General features: G+C 43.3%; 1 protein-coding gene across 7 annotated transcripts in view; it reads right to left on the bottom strand.

Moving 5' to 3' along the window:
- disp1 (dispatched homolog 1 (Drosophila)) overlaps positions 1-16,682 on the bottom strand; it is a 390,670-nt gene that overhangs the window by 319,844 nt on the left and 54,144 nt on the right. For 5 of the 7 annotated variants that reach the window (XM_078212187.1, XM_078212182.1, XM_078212184.1 and 2 more), the window contains one exon: positions 6,352-6,460. The gene's annotated coding sequence lies outside the window, so the exon portion shown is untranslated. Of the gene's footprint in view, positions 1-4,709; positions 4,796-6,351; positions 6,461-16,682 lie in introns of those variants that run through there. The other 2 variants (XM_078212185.1, XM_078212189.1) reach the window with 2 other exon arrangements.

The raw sequence follows: 16,682 nt of genomic DNA, 5'->3' as shown, positions 1-16,682 counted from the left end.
GGCAATGAAAATCAGGGACACACAAGAAGCCGGAATTAAAGGAGCGCAGAGATCTCAGAAGCATGAGGGTGGAGGAGGTTAGATAAATAATACATTGTGAATGGTGGGGCCATGAGACATTTAAAAGCAAGGGTCGGAACTTTAAAACTGAGTGTTGCAGGACAGCCAACGTAGGTCAGCGAACACAGCAAGCAACCAAAGTGAATTTAACTAACTCAGTTCAAAATGAAATCTTCAAATCTGCATATTTTAGCACTGGGAGGCCAAATGGTGGAATTTGAATTCAACATTAAAAAAATCTGGAATTAAGAATGTACTGATGACCACAAAGCCATTGTCAATAAAACCCATCTGGTTCACTAGAATCATAGAATCCCTACAGTGCCGAAAGAGGCCATTCGGCCCACTGAGTCTGCACCAACCACAATCCTCCTCCCAGGGCCCATCTCTGTAACCCCATGTATTTACCCTGCTAGTCTGTCCGACACTTAAGGGGCAATTTAAGATGGTCAATCCGCCTAACTCGCATATCTTTGGACTGTGGGAGGAAACTGGAGCAACATGGGGAAACCCATGCAGGCATGGGGAGAACTTGCAGACTCCGCACAGACAGTGACCCAAGCTGGTAATTGAACCCGGATCCCTGGCTCTGTGAGGCAGCAGTGCTAAGCACTGTGCCACCGTGCCACTAATGTCCATTAAGGAAGGAAATCTGCCGTCCTTACCTGGTTTGGTCTACATGTGACTCTAGAGCCACAACAATGTGGTTGACTCTCAATTGCCCTCGGGCAAGTATGGATGGGGAATAAATGCTGGTCAGTCAGCATCACGTATGCCCCACGAATGAATAAAGAAAAAAGTTAGCTTGACATTTCGAGTGTGGTTTAGATTAACACCCACAGCACAGGTTTTGATCCCCATTCCATCTGAAGTAGCATCAGGATCAGTCTCCTCTCATTACCAATAGAAAGGATGACACGTATATAGCAGTAGTCTGGCGAATAATCACCAAAGATGTGCCTTCAGACAGAGAACTTGTGATGATGATGCTGCCTTGGTGATACTGCCAATATGTTGTTTACATAGAACATAGAACAGTACAGCACAGAACAGGCCCTTCGGCCCACGATGTAGTGCCGACCTTCATCTGAAACCAAGATCAAGCTATCCCACTCCCTACCATCCTGGTGTGCTCCATGTGCCTATCCAATAACCGCTTAAATGTTCCTAAAGTGTCTGACTCCACTATCACTGCAGGCAGTCCATTCCACACCCCAACCACTCTCTGCGTGAAGAACCTACCTCTGATATCCTTCCTATATCTCCCACCATGAACCCTATAGTTATGCCCCCTTGTAATAGCTCCATCCACCCGAGGAAATAGTCTTTGAACGTTCACTCGATCTATCCCCTTCATCATTTTATAAACCTCTATTAAGTCTCCCCTCAATCTCCTCCGCTCCAGAGAGAACAGCCCCAGCTCCCTCAACCTTTCCTCATAAGACCGACACTCCAAACCAGGCAGCATCCTGGTAAATCTCCTCTGCACTCTCTCCAGCGCTTCCACATCCTTCTTATAGTGAGGTGACCAGAACTGCACGCAATATTCCAAATGCGGTCTCACCAAGGTCCTGTACAGTTGCAGCATAACCCCACGGCTCTTAAACTCCAACCCCCTGTTAATAAAAGCTAACACACTATATGCCTTCTTCACAGCTCTATCCACTTGAGTGGCAACCTTTAGAGATCTGTGGATATGGACCCCAAGATCTCTCTGTTCCTCCACAGTCTTCAGAACCCTACCTTTGACCCTGTAATCCACATTTAAATTTGTCCTACCAAAATGAATCACCTCACATTTCTCAGGGTTAAACTCCATTTGCCATTTTTCAGCCCAGCTTTGCATCCTACCTATGTCTCTTTGCAGCCTACAACACCCCTCCACCTCATCCACTACTCCACCAATCTTGGTGTCATCAGCAAATTTACTGATCCACCCTTCAGCCCCCTCCTCTAAGTCATTAATAAAAATCACAAAGAGCAGAGGACCAAGCACCGATCCCTGCGGCACTCCGCTAGCAACCTGCCTCCAGTCCGAAAATTTTCCATCCACCACCACCCTCTGTCTTCGATCAGACAGCCAGTTACCTATCCAATCGGCCAACTTTCCCTCTATCCCACACCTCCTTACTTTCATCATAAGCCGACCATGGGGGACCTTATCAAAGGCCTTACTAAAATCCATGTATATGACATCAACCGCCCTACCTTCATCAACACACCTAGTTACCTCCTCAAAAAATTCTATCAAATTTGTGAGGCACGATTTGCCCTTCACAAATCCGTGCTGACTATCCCGGATTAATCCGCATCTTTCTAAATGGTCGTAAATCCCATCCCTAAGGACCTTTTCCATCAATTTACCAACCACCGAAGTCAGACTAACCGGTCTATAATTACCAGGGTCATTTCTATTCCCTTTCTTAAACAGAGGAAATATGATCTGTATTTCAGATGAGCTGTTAAATCAAAGCCCTATGTATCCCCTCAAATCGATGTAAAAGATGCTACAACTGTCCTGGCTAATATTTATTCCTTAGTCTACATCACAAAAAACAGAGTATCTGGTTATGATCACACTGTGGGAACTTTCTGTATGGGAATTGGCTGCCGAGTTATCTACATTACAACAGAGCACCTCAGGAGTGTTCCAATGGCTATAAAGCACTTTGAAAGGTCCAGTGATCATTATACTATATAAGTAATGTGTGTCTTTTTCGAGGTGAAGTTGACAACCTAACACTAGACAAAATTTACAGCATATATTTTAAATACAAGTAAACCATTGGATTTTGGCAGTGTATTTTTCAAAGAATTATAAAGTTGTTGTTGATTGTGCAAGACATTAGGGCAATGGACCTGAAGCTCTGCACTATTACATATGAAGCCTCCAACCTAAAGGTAACCCATAGATATCCAACTGTCATAGACAGGCAAAGAACTGAGTTTAACAACATGAGCACACAAACCACAGGTTACAAAATTAACTTCTGTTGCGACGAAACTCTTTGTAACAGACTTTGCTAGAAAATGTTTTGCTGGGTAAACAACTTCAGCTCACATCCATATCTTAGAGAAAAATAAGTTTAACGTATTCAAAGCTCAGGATTTTAATGTACGTCTAAATTAGGGTCAGTCGCACTAAATAAAACGAAAGGAAGGGATTCAGGATTTTAAAACTATGCCCTATACGCCACTCACTACAAATCAGCTACTGCAACAAACCTGTTCTGATGCTCATTTCCTTGTATTATAATTCAGGTCAGAAACTCCAAAGTGTTTTATGAAGGCCGCCTGGATCATAGGTTTTGCACTTTGAATTTGGCTAGGATGAGCATGAGATATTTCACTTCAGGTACGATTCAAATGGCGCACTAGGGAGCTTTAATCAAACAAAGTTATTTAAGAATACAGCTAACATGTATAGAAAGAAAATTAACAATAACTTTTACCAACCGCAAACAAGAATAAAAACCACCATGATATTATATGACCCTTGATGAATATAGGAAGTGTCCCAACGAAACAAACATCCCATAAACAGAACCCTTTCCACAGATTTATCACAAACTATAAATGCTCACATGATGCTGGACTCAAATCCTTTGGTTGAATGCTGCAGTTCTTTTGAGCACAGACAGACAGGCTTGGAGTCAGAACAACTTCCCAAAACACCAGGGAGACTCTAGTCAAGCCAATCACCAACAGCAGATTTTCGATTCCAGGAAGGCCAGGAACCTTGTTTCCAGCTAACAGCAGAATTTCCAAAACCAGGGAGAGGGAGAAACACTGCTTTCCAGCTTGATGTCCACCCGCTTCTAAACTAAAACTGCTGCCAGCAACCAAATTAAAAGTGAAACCAGGGTAAATATGTGGGGTTATGGGAATAGAACCTGGGTAGGATTATGGTCGGTGCAGACTCAATGGGCTGAATGGCCTCCTTCTGCACTGTAGGGATTCTATGATTCTAAGTTACAGAGCAGCCTCACTTATTTTTTTAAAGTCACAGTTTTGATGCTGTCTTCAAGTTTCACTATATTTATAATAGTGAACTGGTAACTCAATTGAGAGGATAACTTATTTCTGAAATGGGAATTAGACAGCAATTTGAATAAAACATTATATATTCAAAATTAAGAGCTTGAAAGGATTACTTCAGGAATAGAGCCTGTAGCACACCGTGTGTCATGAATTCATATTAACAGTACACAGCTCATATTCAAACAACTCACCACTACAATCTGTGTATTTCTCAGGTTGGGTATGGAAGCAGCACAAATCTCTGAGCCCTTCGCCCCCCAGCCTTGCTCCTCCCTGATATTCACTGACAGCAATAAGCAGCTGGTTATGAGAACATAAAGCACAGACAGGTAAAAGCCCATTGAGCATATTCCTTGCATGGGCCCTGGACAACTTATTCCAGAAGAATGAAAGACTTGCATTTATTTGCCACATTTTGCAATCCATCCCAAATTACTTTAGATCTAATCAAGTCCTTTCTTAAAAAAAGTTTAGCATGTAAGAAATGAATCATGGGCCTTAGCACACAGATTTCAACTCCTAAGGGAAGATTTCTGTAAAGTTTACCCAATCTCTGAAAAATAAATCATACAATAGTGTATTTCAGGACATCTGACCTTATAACTCACACTATTTGCACATGGTTCAGTGCCAAGGAGGAACCATCATGTGCTAAAGAAAATGTTGGGAAATACACAGTAGGTGAAGACAGCATCTATGGAGAGAGAAAAACAAGAGTTTACATTTCAGGGCAAGAACTGAAATGTGAACGCTGTTTCTCCCTCCACAAACATTGCCTGACCTTCTAAATATTTTCTGCATTTATTTCAGATTTCCAGCTTTTGCCGTATTATCACATCCTACTTAGCACTCAGATCATCTCTCTCTGCAATTAGCTTTATTATCTGCAATCCTGTCTCGAATATTCATCAAGACGCTCCTTTGAAGGTAGGGTATCAAAAATTGTGGTCTCAGCTAAGATCTACACAAAATTAAACTAACTAGTTTTTAGCCTATAAATCTTTTGTGGTACAACAGGAATAATATTGTTATTAATAGCTTGACATTTACTGAATATTTTAGGTGAATGCCAAATAATCACACTCAAAACCATTTCCCACCATGTATAGGCAAAAAAATGATTTGTCACAAGCAACAAAGACAAAAGTGCCAACGTGAAATATTTTTTAACCATATGCCCACAATGAATGGGTTCTTTCAGGGCTTTAATGTCTCTTCTTCTTGTCAGCACCATTTAGTACTGAACATATTCCTACATCCAGCCCAAGTACAACGGGCTGAATGGTTTCCTCTGTGCTGCAAGATCCTTTGATTCACAAATAAAGTTTATTTATTTAAAGTTTATTTATTAATGTCATAAGTAGTCTTACATTAACACTGTAATGAAGTTGCTGTGAAAATCCCCGAATCGCCTGTTTGGGTACACTGAGGGAGAATTTAGCATGGCCAATTCACCTAACTTGCACGGTAGCACAGTGGTTAGCACTGCTGCTTTACAGCTCCAGGGTCCCGGGTTCGATTCCCGGCTCAGGTCACTGTCTGTGTGGAGTTTGCACATTCTCCCCGTGTCTGCGTGGGTTTCCTCCGGGTGCTCCGGTTTCCTCCCACAGTCCAAAGATGTGCGGGTTAGGTTGATTGGCCAGGTTAAAATTACCCCTGAGATGCGTAGGTTAGAGAGATTAGCGGGTAAAATATGTGGGGGTAGGGCCTGGGTGGGATTGTGGTCGGTGCAGACTCGATGGGCCGAATGGCCTCCTTCTGCACTGTAGGGTTTCTATGATTTCTATGATTTCTTTGGACTGTGGGAGGAAACCGGAGCACCCGGAGGAAACCCACGCAGACACGGGGGGAATGTGCAGACTCCACACAGACAGTGACCCAAGCTGGGAATCGAACCCGGGTCCCTGGTGCTGTGAGGCAGCAGTGCCAACCACTGTGCCGCCCCCCGTAAATAGTGTTAATGTTAGAGATCCTATGAGTCTAGTGTTAATCATTCCCCACTTCCTCCCACTTCCAGTTTTATACCATGCTCAGTCTCACATTCCATCTGAGAACAAACTGAAACTTTGTTCACCAAGGCAAATGAGCTGGGAGGTGAGTCAGTGATGGAACCAGTACCATTTATGGTCACATGTTCAGCTGCTTATCCTGCTATGCTACCCTGGAGCACATTACCATGAAGCAATATGCTACCCTTCTCTACCCTGCCACTTTAACTAATTCTCAGTCAAAAATCCTAAAAAGACTTACAGTTTCGTGAAGACGAGGTTTATTTTGGTTCAAGCACAAAGTGATCAAATGAGCAAATATCCCCCAGATGTTCCATTTGCATTGACGAGACCAGAACACCTTCAGCAATCTGAAAGGAGACAAGAGAATATTGATTACATCAGCACAGTATGGGAAGTATGTGCTGCAGCAGATTAACAGAAACCATGGAAGCTGGAAGTTGGTGGGTCAGTCACACCATGAAAAAAAATCTGAACAAAGAAAATTACAACACAGGAACAGGCCCTTTGGCCCTCCAAGGCGTCACCGACCATGCTGCCTGTCTGAACTAAAACCCCCTACCCTTCCGGGGACCATATCCCTCTATTCCCAGTCTATTCATGCTAATGTTTTAGCAGCCATTCTTCACCAGAAAGATGTAGTAGTATATCAAAGTACACACTGATCACAAGCACCAGTTTCCCACATGGTGAAGCATGAATCTGTCATGGACAAGACATGAAAAGCTAAGCCCCACAATCAGCAAATGCTCCAGATTGCTTATGGAAATTCCTGTGTCAAATTATTAGTGGAAATCTCAGAACAGATCCCTACCCAGCCTTTCAAATGGGGTTAGTGTAATGAACAGGTAACAAATAGGCAAGTAAAAAAGAAAACACAATATTGGGGGGATTAGAGCTGCACAACACTGGCACAGTTACTTAGTGGGAAAAAGATGAGCATGATTTCACACACTGGGGAGAGCAAGCAGCTGACAAAGAGAAAGCTCAGCATTATTATACAGCATCCAGCTGTGTGGTTACAATCTAATAATCCATCATGTACTTGGGATCTTCCAGAAAAAAAGTCACGTATGCTTCAATAAATTGCAGTCTGCAGGCTGGCTGTTGAACAGTTAGCTCCCCAATGGTTCGGTAGATAGATGCAACCATCTGGCATGATTATGAACCACCTAGACCTGATCTGTCCGAAGTTAGCTCATCTCAGCCTTGCAGGAGTTTGGGTGGGAGTATCTGCTAATGCAGGGGGTGAGGTGAGAATAGGGCTGGTCTCCACTCTTATATTAATAATGAAGAAAGTCAGCCTACAGGTGACAAATGAAATAGTGCTGTAAATCAATTGTGACACACCAACTTGTTTTCTTCCCCAGAAGGTATTTAACCTCTACTGGTCATTAGGAACTTGTGGCAAAAATCATGAGCGAGAAACTACATTGCACCCTTCAGTGGTGAATTCAAGGCCTCACAGAACCATATCATTTCTTAAGGAATGCTTGGCAAGTTTTTGGGGTGAACTGGTGTTGGAGGCCAATTCTATTACTTTTTCAGCCAGTGTCAGCAGATGATACAAGACCAACTACATTGCTGATTACAGAATAAAGCTCTTTCTGCATTGCTCAATCACAGACCATGGGGCGAGTCTCCCATCCCGACGTGCTCATTTTTAGTGCATCGGGCCGGGAGAATTGTGTGTGGACTGATTCGCAGAATTTGCGCGTGCGTTCCCAATGCGCGCGCATCTCCGAGAGCCAGGTATCCGGCGTGGTCAGACCACGCTGGAAACCAGCGGGACCAGCAGGTAAGTCATTTTAATCTTTTCTTAATGCAATTTAAATGTTATTATCGGGCCCGGGACTGAATTCTCCAGGCCCAATAGCATCTCCTACCCCGCCAGTACAATTTCACTCTGGCGGGGTTTAGAGTAGCTCCCTACTTTCAGGGAACTAGCAGGAGACCCCGCTAAAGTGAAGGAGGGCAATTGGGGCCCCCCCAGAGCGTTGGCGGCAGGGAGGTGGTGCCCCCTGGGCATAGCACCCTGGCAGTGCCAGCCTGTGCCCCCTGACACTGCCCAAGGGACAAAGTGCCCATACCCAGGGGGCCAGAATTTTTAGCCTTCGACCTGTTCTGGTAGCCACACTACTTATATGGCTAGTCCAGTTCAGCTTCTGGTCAATAGTAACCTCCCAGGATGTGGGGAATTCAGCGATGGTAATGCCATTGAATGTCAAGGGACAATGGTTAGATCTTCTCTTGTTAGAGATGGTCATTGCCTGGCACTTGTGTGGCGCAAATGTTACTTGCCACTTGTCAGCGCACACCTGGATATTGTCCAGGTCTTGCTGCATTTGAACATGGACTGCTTCATTATCTGAAGAGTCGCGAATGGTGCTGAATATTGGGCAGTCATCAGCAAACATCCCCACTTCCGACCAGGTTTCACATGGAGCGAACTGAATTGGCTTAAGACTGGCCTTCGTGGCAGGGGACCTCTGGAGGAGGTTAAGATGAATCATTCACTTGGTAGTTCTGGCTGAAGATGGTTGCAAGTGCTTCAGCCTTATCTTTTGCACTGATGTGCAGGGCTCTCCATCATTAAAGATGGGAATATTTGTCAAACCTCCTCCTCCAGTTGCTTAATTGTCCACCAACATTCATGACTGGATACGACAGGACTGTAAAGCTTTGACCTGACCCGCTGGTTGTGGGATTCTTTAGCTTTCTATATTTAGCTTCCATTGTTTAGTTTGTGTTGTGGCTTCACTAGGTTGCTATCTCATTTACAGGTGCTACTCCAAACATGCGAGGCCATGAGATTATATTGTAGTCGAAAATAGTTCTGCTGCTGATGGCTCAAAGCCCCTATTGGAAGTGCAGTTCGGAGTTGATAGATCTGTTCTGAATCTATCCTAATTAGCGTGGTGGTAGTGCTATACAATACAATAGAGCATATTCTCAGTGTGAAAACAGGACTTTGTTTCCACAGGGGCTCTTCTTTCAATGTTGTCTGTCATGCACATATGCATCTGTGACAGGTAGACTGATGACGACAAGGTCTAGTAGGTTTTTCTCTCTTGTTGGTTCCCCCACTGCACACCCAAGCTAGCAACTGTGTCCTTCAGGTCCTGACTAACTCGGTCAGTAATGGGGCTACCAGCCTACTCTTTGTAATGGACATTAAAATCCTACACTGAGAGGACATTCTGTGATCTTGTAACCCTCAGCACTTCTTCCAGGTGAGGTTGACCACGTAGGAATAAAGGCTCATCGGCAGAGGGAGGGTATTTGGTGGTAATCCTCGCCCATGTTTGACCTGACTTCATGGGGTCTGGAGTCAATGTTGAGGACTCCCAGAGTAACTCTCTCCAAACTGTATACCACTCTACTGCCACTCAGAGGTGGTGATGGTGGTGTCTGGAACATTGTACGGTATGACACAACAAGTTTGACTATGTTAGGCTGTTGCTCAACTTGCCTGTGGGAAGCTCTCCCAATTTTGGCACAAGCACCTAGATTTTGCAAGGAGGACTTAGAAGGTTTGCTGGCTGTGCCATTGTAGGTTCCTGTGCTTAGGTCAGTCCCAAACGATCCAGTTTGTTTCATTTGACTTTCCTGTAATGGTTTGGTACAACAGAGTGGCTTGTTAGATTTTGCAGAGGGGAGTTGAGAGTCAACCACATTGCTGTGTGCCTTGAGTCATATGTAGGTCAGATCGAGTAAGGATCGCAGATTTCCTTTCCTGACGGACAGTAGTGAACCAGATGAGTTTTTAATAACAATTAATAATATTTCTGTGGTCTAGTTAAGGACACTAGCTTTCAATTAATTTAACTGAATTTACTAATGAATTGAATTTTAAATTCCACCAGCTGTTTTGGCGAGATTTACACTTGAGCGTTAGCCTGGGCCTGGCCTCTGGTATATGACTCCAATGCCAACTGTGGCAAACTCTGTGGACTGGAGCTCAGCTCCTCCCTCTGCGGCTGGATCCTGAACTTCCTAACCCACAGACCACAATCAGTAAGGATAGGCAACAACACCTCCTCCACAATCATCCTCAACACCGGTGCCCCACAAGGCTGTGCTCTCAGCCCCCGACTATACACTTTATACACCTATGACTGTGCGGACAAATTCCCCTCCAATTCGATTTGCAAGTTTGCTGACAACACCACCATAGTGGGTCGGATTTCAACCAATGACGAGACAGAGTATAGGAATGAGATAGAGAATCTGGTCAACTGGTGCGACAACAATAATCTCTCCCTCAATGTCAACAAAACGAAGGAGTTGTCATTGACTTCAGGAAGGGTAAAGGAGAACATGCCCCTGTCTACATCAATGGAGAAAATAGAAATGGTCGGGAGCTTCAGGTTTTTGGGTGTTCAGATCACCAACAACCTGTCCTTGACCCCCCCATGCTGACACTATAGTTAAGAAAGCCCACCAACGCCTCTACTTTCTCAGAAGACTAAGGAAATTTGGCATGTCAGCTACGACTCTCACCAGCTTTTACAGATGCACCATAGAAAACATTCTTTCTGGTTGTATCACAGCTTGGATTGGCTCCTGCTCTGCCCAAGACCGCAAAAAACCAAAGGGCTGTGAATGAAGCCCAGTCCATCACACAAACCAGCCTCCCATCCATTGACTCTGTCTACACTTCCTGCTGCCTCAGAAAAGCAGCCAGCATAATTAAGGACCTCATGCACCCCGCACATTCTCTCTTCCACCTTCTTCCGTCAGGGAAAAAATACAAAAGTCTGAGGACACATACCAACCGATTCAAGAACAACCTTCTTCCCTGCTGCCATCAGACTTTTGAATGGACCTACCTCGAACATTGTTGATCTTTCTCTACACCCTAGCTATGACTGTAACACGACATTCTGCACTCTCTCTTTTCCTTCTCTATGAACGGTATGTTTTGTCTGTATAGCACGCAAGAAACAACACTTTTCACTGTATACTAATACATGTGACAATAATAAATCAAATCAAATCCATTTCCCTTGAGATTCAGACCTCTCACGGGAGCAACACCCACAAAAATATGTGTACAGCTCAGCTGAATTTGTTACACTGATGTATATCTGCATGTGCAGGCACATTTATTTTTATCCTATTTTCTTTGAAGTCGAGTTCAAACATCGTGGCAGTTCAAGGAAAAGGCCCACAACTAAGTTCTCAGGGCAAATAGGAATGAGCAATAAAACACAGCCTTGCCAACATTCCTAACATCTTAAGAAAATGGGTGATAAAAATTACGAATAGTGTGTTCAATTACTCTGGACGCTTGTAAATAGTACATCAGTAATCAACTGTCCTGTGGAGTACTCGAGTTGCCTCCTCCCTGTCTTGATGGGGTTGCCATATCTGTTCAATTCAAAATACAGAAATCTTGAGTATAATAATTTATCCAAATTGAGATTAACAAATAAATTTGCAACAATTCACAACAGTGAAATCCTGTCCGTGATTTATCCGTGGTTCAGTGAGTAACGACAAACTACAGGAGCAGTGAGCAGTAGGTCTGAACAGCAGCTTGAGTGGAGTTAGCAGAGAGGATGCTCTAATTGGCTTCCGTTGCTCCTGCTGCACTTTGTTTCCTTTCCAAAGTGTATGATCTATTACTGCTGTGTGTTAGATTCTGGAAACTGGTTCCAGAGTGGGATTGGCAAAAGACTGGGACTTTGTTATGGACCTGTAACAGAGATCACACATAAAAAGCCAGGAAGTTCCTTGTTTTTCTCCTCTCCTCAATAAGCTGAGGTATGGTTCCTTGGCAGATCACCAAGTGGTTAATTTCTATGTGAGCTGAAATAGTGAATAGTAGCAGCATTTGAGCCAAGCCTGGTCAAATACTCATTCATTATCCATTTGCTAGCAGGGGTCACTAGATAGTGATGGTTAGGAACAGGGTCCATGCCTGGATTTTTCTTCCTCTTTCCCCCCCTCACCTCAAGCCCAGGACCACAAAAGCCAAACACTTCACCCTCATAATAAGGAAAAGTAAACAACCTACGGAAAAATAAATATGTTCCTCAATTTAGCTGAACACTCAAACACAGCATAAAAGAGCTCAGAAATGAGTGACCAGGTAAAGATGAACAGTTTGCACCAACCCGTAGTACTGTCATATACAATGTAAACACAATAACATGACTATGCTTCTCAAACTCTAATTTAAAATGTTTTTTTCTTTTTAATGTGTTTTTGGCACCAATCAACCCCTCCAGCTTGCCTTGCATCTGCTTCCTGTTCACCCAATTTCTGTGCCAAAGTTACAGCACCAAAACTGTACTCAGTCACAACATACTCATACTTATTTTCTTTTTTCCTTAATTAGAGCATTTTCTTCATTGGCCAGCAATTGAGAATTCTATTGAAAGCTTTACAACAACAACAACAACAAAAAAAGCACTAAAAGGGATTCACAATTCCAACTGGAACCAAAACAAAGTAAGACTACATCAGTAAGAGTACAGCAAGTACTTTCAAAGGAACAAACCTCATAGCACACACAAACACCACAAGGTAATAGGATGCAAGGAAGTCCGTGCTTACAAGTGCCTACATAGTGAATATGCATTTTGCCCAGTGGTGTCATACTTCTCTTCCATTGACTGATTAAAGGTGGTCAAATCTAGCCATCGTTTCCCAACATGTTGTGAGACACTGCTAGCTTGATGCTACTTCCATGAGCAGACAAGTGCTGTTTGTTGGCACCAGCTAACAGTGGATTGTAGTCATGAATTACTGCAAGTTTTTAATGGTTCCCAACTGCAGAGTGCACATTCTGGTGGTTTGGATGACAATACATTAAGAGCCAAGATCAACAGCACGGGACATCACAGATGAAGAGGATAGGAGAAGTAAAATGGGATAAATCAGTGGTTAGGTTTGTCAAACTTGGGTTTTACGGATCGTCAGTGGGAGGGGAGGATTCAGTGGTTGTGGTCCATGTAGGAATCTAAGACATAGGCAGGACGAGAAAGGCAGTTTTGCATAGTCAGTATGAGGAGCTGGACTCCAAATTAAGGAGCAGAACCTCAGAGGGAATAATTTCTGGATTGTTACCTGAGCCACATACAAATTGGCATAGGATAAAGTGGATAACCTCACGATATGTTGGCCTTCATACGGAGAGGATTTCAGTATAGGGATGGGGATGTTTTGCTACAATTGTACAGAGCATTGGTGAGGCCACACCTGGAGTATTGTGCACAGTTTTGGTGTCCTTGTCTGAAGAAGGATGTCCTTGCTATAGAGGGAGTACAGCGAGGGTTTACCAGACTGATTCGTAGGATGGCAGGTCAGTCATGTGAGGAGTGACTAAGTCAGTTCGGATTATATTCATTGGAGTTCAGAAGAGTGAGAGGTGAGAAAGTAGAATATAAATAAAGTGCTAACTCAGAAAATATGGGTCAGCATGGCTTGACAGGGGTTAGAGGATAGCATGACTCGAATAAAATGAAGCCATACAAAAGATGGAACGCTCTAGGAAATAAAAAGCTACAACCACATAAGTAATTTGATTATGGGTGTAATTGTATTCTGGCAAAGACCTATTGGGTAAACAAGGTAGGAAATCTATTGTATTGAGGAATGTGATTAGATGTGTACAGAACTGAATATACTCGTATGATTAGATCTGTACAAAAGATGGCTGATGTGATTAGATCTCTACAGACTTGAATATACTCATATCATCTGTATAAAAGACAGCTGTAACAGAACAACTTTGAGAAGATCCTTCTGATCACTCCCAATGGCCATTGTAAGCGCAAAATAAAGTAATATTGTGTGGATTTGCCATGATGTAGGTTGTTTTTTTAAAAAATTCTTTAAAACAGAGGGGATCTCATAGAAACTTATAAAATTCTAACAGGGTTAGAGAGTGTAGATTCAAAAAGAATGTTCCCAATAGTGGTGGAGTCCAGAACTAGGGGTCATAGTTTGAGGATAAAGGATAAACCTTTTAGAACTGAGGTGAGAAGAAATTTCTTCACCCAGAGGGTGGTGAATGTGTGGAATTCACTATCACAGAAAGTAGTTGAGGCCAAAACATTGTGTGATTTCAAGGAGGAATTAGATATCGCTCTTGCGGCTAAAGGAATCAAGGGATATGGGGGGGGAAGGGGCATCAGGATATTAAATTTGATAATCAGCCAGGGTCAAAATGAATGGTGGAACAGGCTCGAGGGGCCGAATGGCCTACTCCTGCTTCTAGCTTCTATGTGTCTATAATCAAATTAGGGAAATTAACCCTTGGCTCAAAGACAGGTGTGGGAGAAGTGGGTTCTGGTTCATGGGGCACTGGCACTAGCACTGGGGAAAGGACCATTGGGATGACCTACACCTGAACTGTGCTGGGACAGATGTTCTAGCTAGCTATGTAACTCGGGAAGTAGAATGAGTTTTAAATTAAATAGTCGGGACAAGGGATCAAGTTTGGGAAGATGTGGTATTCCAAAGAGTAGAGACAAGGAGAGGAAGATACTAATATAAGAAATGATATACAGACTGACAGGAAGGGACAAAGAGCACGAGTCTAAGAGTAAATCAGCAGGTAAAGCTTGATGCTACAAAAATAATTAAAGGACAAAAGTGAAGACTCTGTATTTAAACACATTCAAAACTATAATAACTCCTGGAGTCGGCTGTGAAGGAACAGTGCTTTTATTGCACAAATGAAAATAAAAAATAACCCCAAGCCTGTTGTGAACACAACAGGTCCCAACCGGGACTAAAAGGTTAATGAACCAACTCAAGGTCTTGCTTTGTACAGGGTTCGGTATACGAGATCCACCTGGCTAGATCATTACCAATCCCCAGGGATTCAACAAGGCCAACTGGGTGGTCAATGAATGATTCCCCGTGCAGATCATGGGGGTTATCACAGAAAAAAACCCAGATGATATGAAAGTGCAAACAGAAATTAATAAAGTACGGTATAACTACTACAGAGACACGGCTACAGGTTGACATAGACTGAATATTGAGGGGATGTGACACTTGAGATGACAGTAATTTTCGAATAGGCTGAGGGGTGGTTCTGTTAATTAATGGCAAAAGTTTATTTATTAGTCACCAGTAGACATACACTCACACTGCAACAAAGTTACTGTGAAAATCCCCTAGTCGCCACACTCCGCACCTGTTCGGGTACACCGAGGGAGAATTTAGCATGGCCAATGCACCTAACTTGCACAGCTTTGGACTGTGGGAGGAAACCGGAGCAACCGGAGGAAACCCACACAGACACATGGAGAATGTGCAAACTTCACACAGACAGTGACACAAGCCGGGAATCGAACCCAGGTCTCTGGCACTATGAGGCAGCAGTGCTAACCACTGTGCCACCGTGGTGGTGTTGGCACATTAGAAAGGGATGACCTAAGTTCAGGAAACCAGGAAGTAGAAGCAGTTTGAGTTGAGGTTAGAAATGATAAACGCAAGTCACTTGTGGGAGTGGTATACAGGCCCCTTAATTGTAACTACACTATAGACCAGAACCACAGAATTCCTACAGTGCAGAAAGAGCCTACTTCGCACCAACCCTCCGAAAGAACATTTCACCCAGGACCGCCCCTCCGCCCCATTCCCACACATTCACCATAGCCAATCCACCAGACCTACACATCTCTGTACACTAAGGGGCAATATAGCACGGCCAATCAACCTAACCTGCACATCCTTGGACAGTGGGACAAAACTGGAGTACCTGGAGGAAACCCATGCAGACATGGGGAGAACATGCAAGCAAACAAACAGCCACCCAAGGCCAGAATCGAATCCGGGTCCCTGGTGATGTGAGGCAGCAGTGCTAACCACTGCCATCAGAATATAAAGGAGATAATAGAAGCTTGTCAGAAAGGTACAGCAATAATTATGGGGGAGTTTCATCTACACATAGATTGGAAAAATCAGATTTGCAAAGATAGTGTAGATGAGCAGGTCATTGAATGTTTTTGGGATAGTTTCTTAGGACAGCAGATTCTGGAACAAACCAGAAGGCAGGCTACACTAGACCTAGTATTATGCAATGAGATTGATTATTAATTAATCCTCAGTGCAAGCACCCAGAGGGAGAAGCCATCATAATATGATTGACTTTTACAGGCAGTTTGAGGGAGAGAAAAGTACATCCAAGACTTGTATTTTAAATGTAAATGAGAGCAATTAGAAGACATGAAAGCAGAGCTAGCTGGAGTAAATTGGCTAATCAGCTTCAGGGGCAGATCAATAGAGGTTTAGTGGTAAACATTTAGAGGAACATTTCAGAATAAACAGAATACTACAGTGCAGAAGAAGCTCTTCGGCCCATCAAATGTGCATCAACGCATGAAAGGCCCTGACCTGCCTACCTACTCCCACTTGCTAGCACTTGGCCTGTAGCCTTGAATGTTATGGCGTGTCAAGTACTCATCCAGGTACTTATTAAAGGATGAGAAATTCCAATGAGAAAGAAAAATCCCAAAGGAAGGGCTCAAAGTTAAAGTTAAAGACAGTACTAAATTTAAAAAGGTATATGATTTAAGGTACTGACGGATAAAGATAAGTGTAGTCCTC

This window comes from Mustelus asterias, chromosome 5, assembly GCF_964213995.1.
Source record: "Mustelus asterias chromosome 5, sMusAst1.hap1.1, whole genome shotgun sequence".
NCBI classification, from domain to species: Eukaryota; Metazoa; Chordata; class Chondrichthyes; order Carcharhiniformes; family Triakidae; genus Mustelus; species Mustelus asterias.
This window is presented reverse-complemented; position numbering and strand designations above follow the sequence as displayed.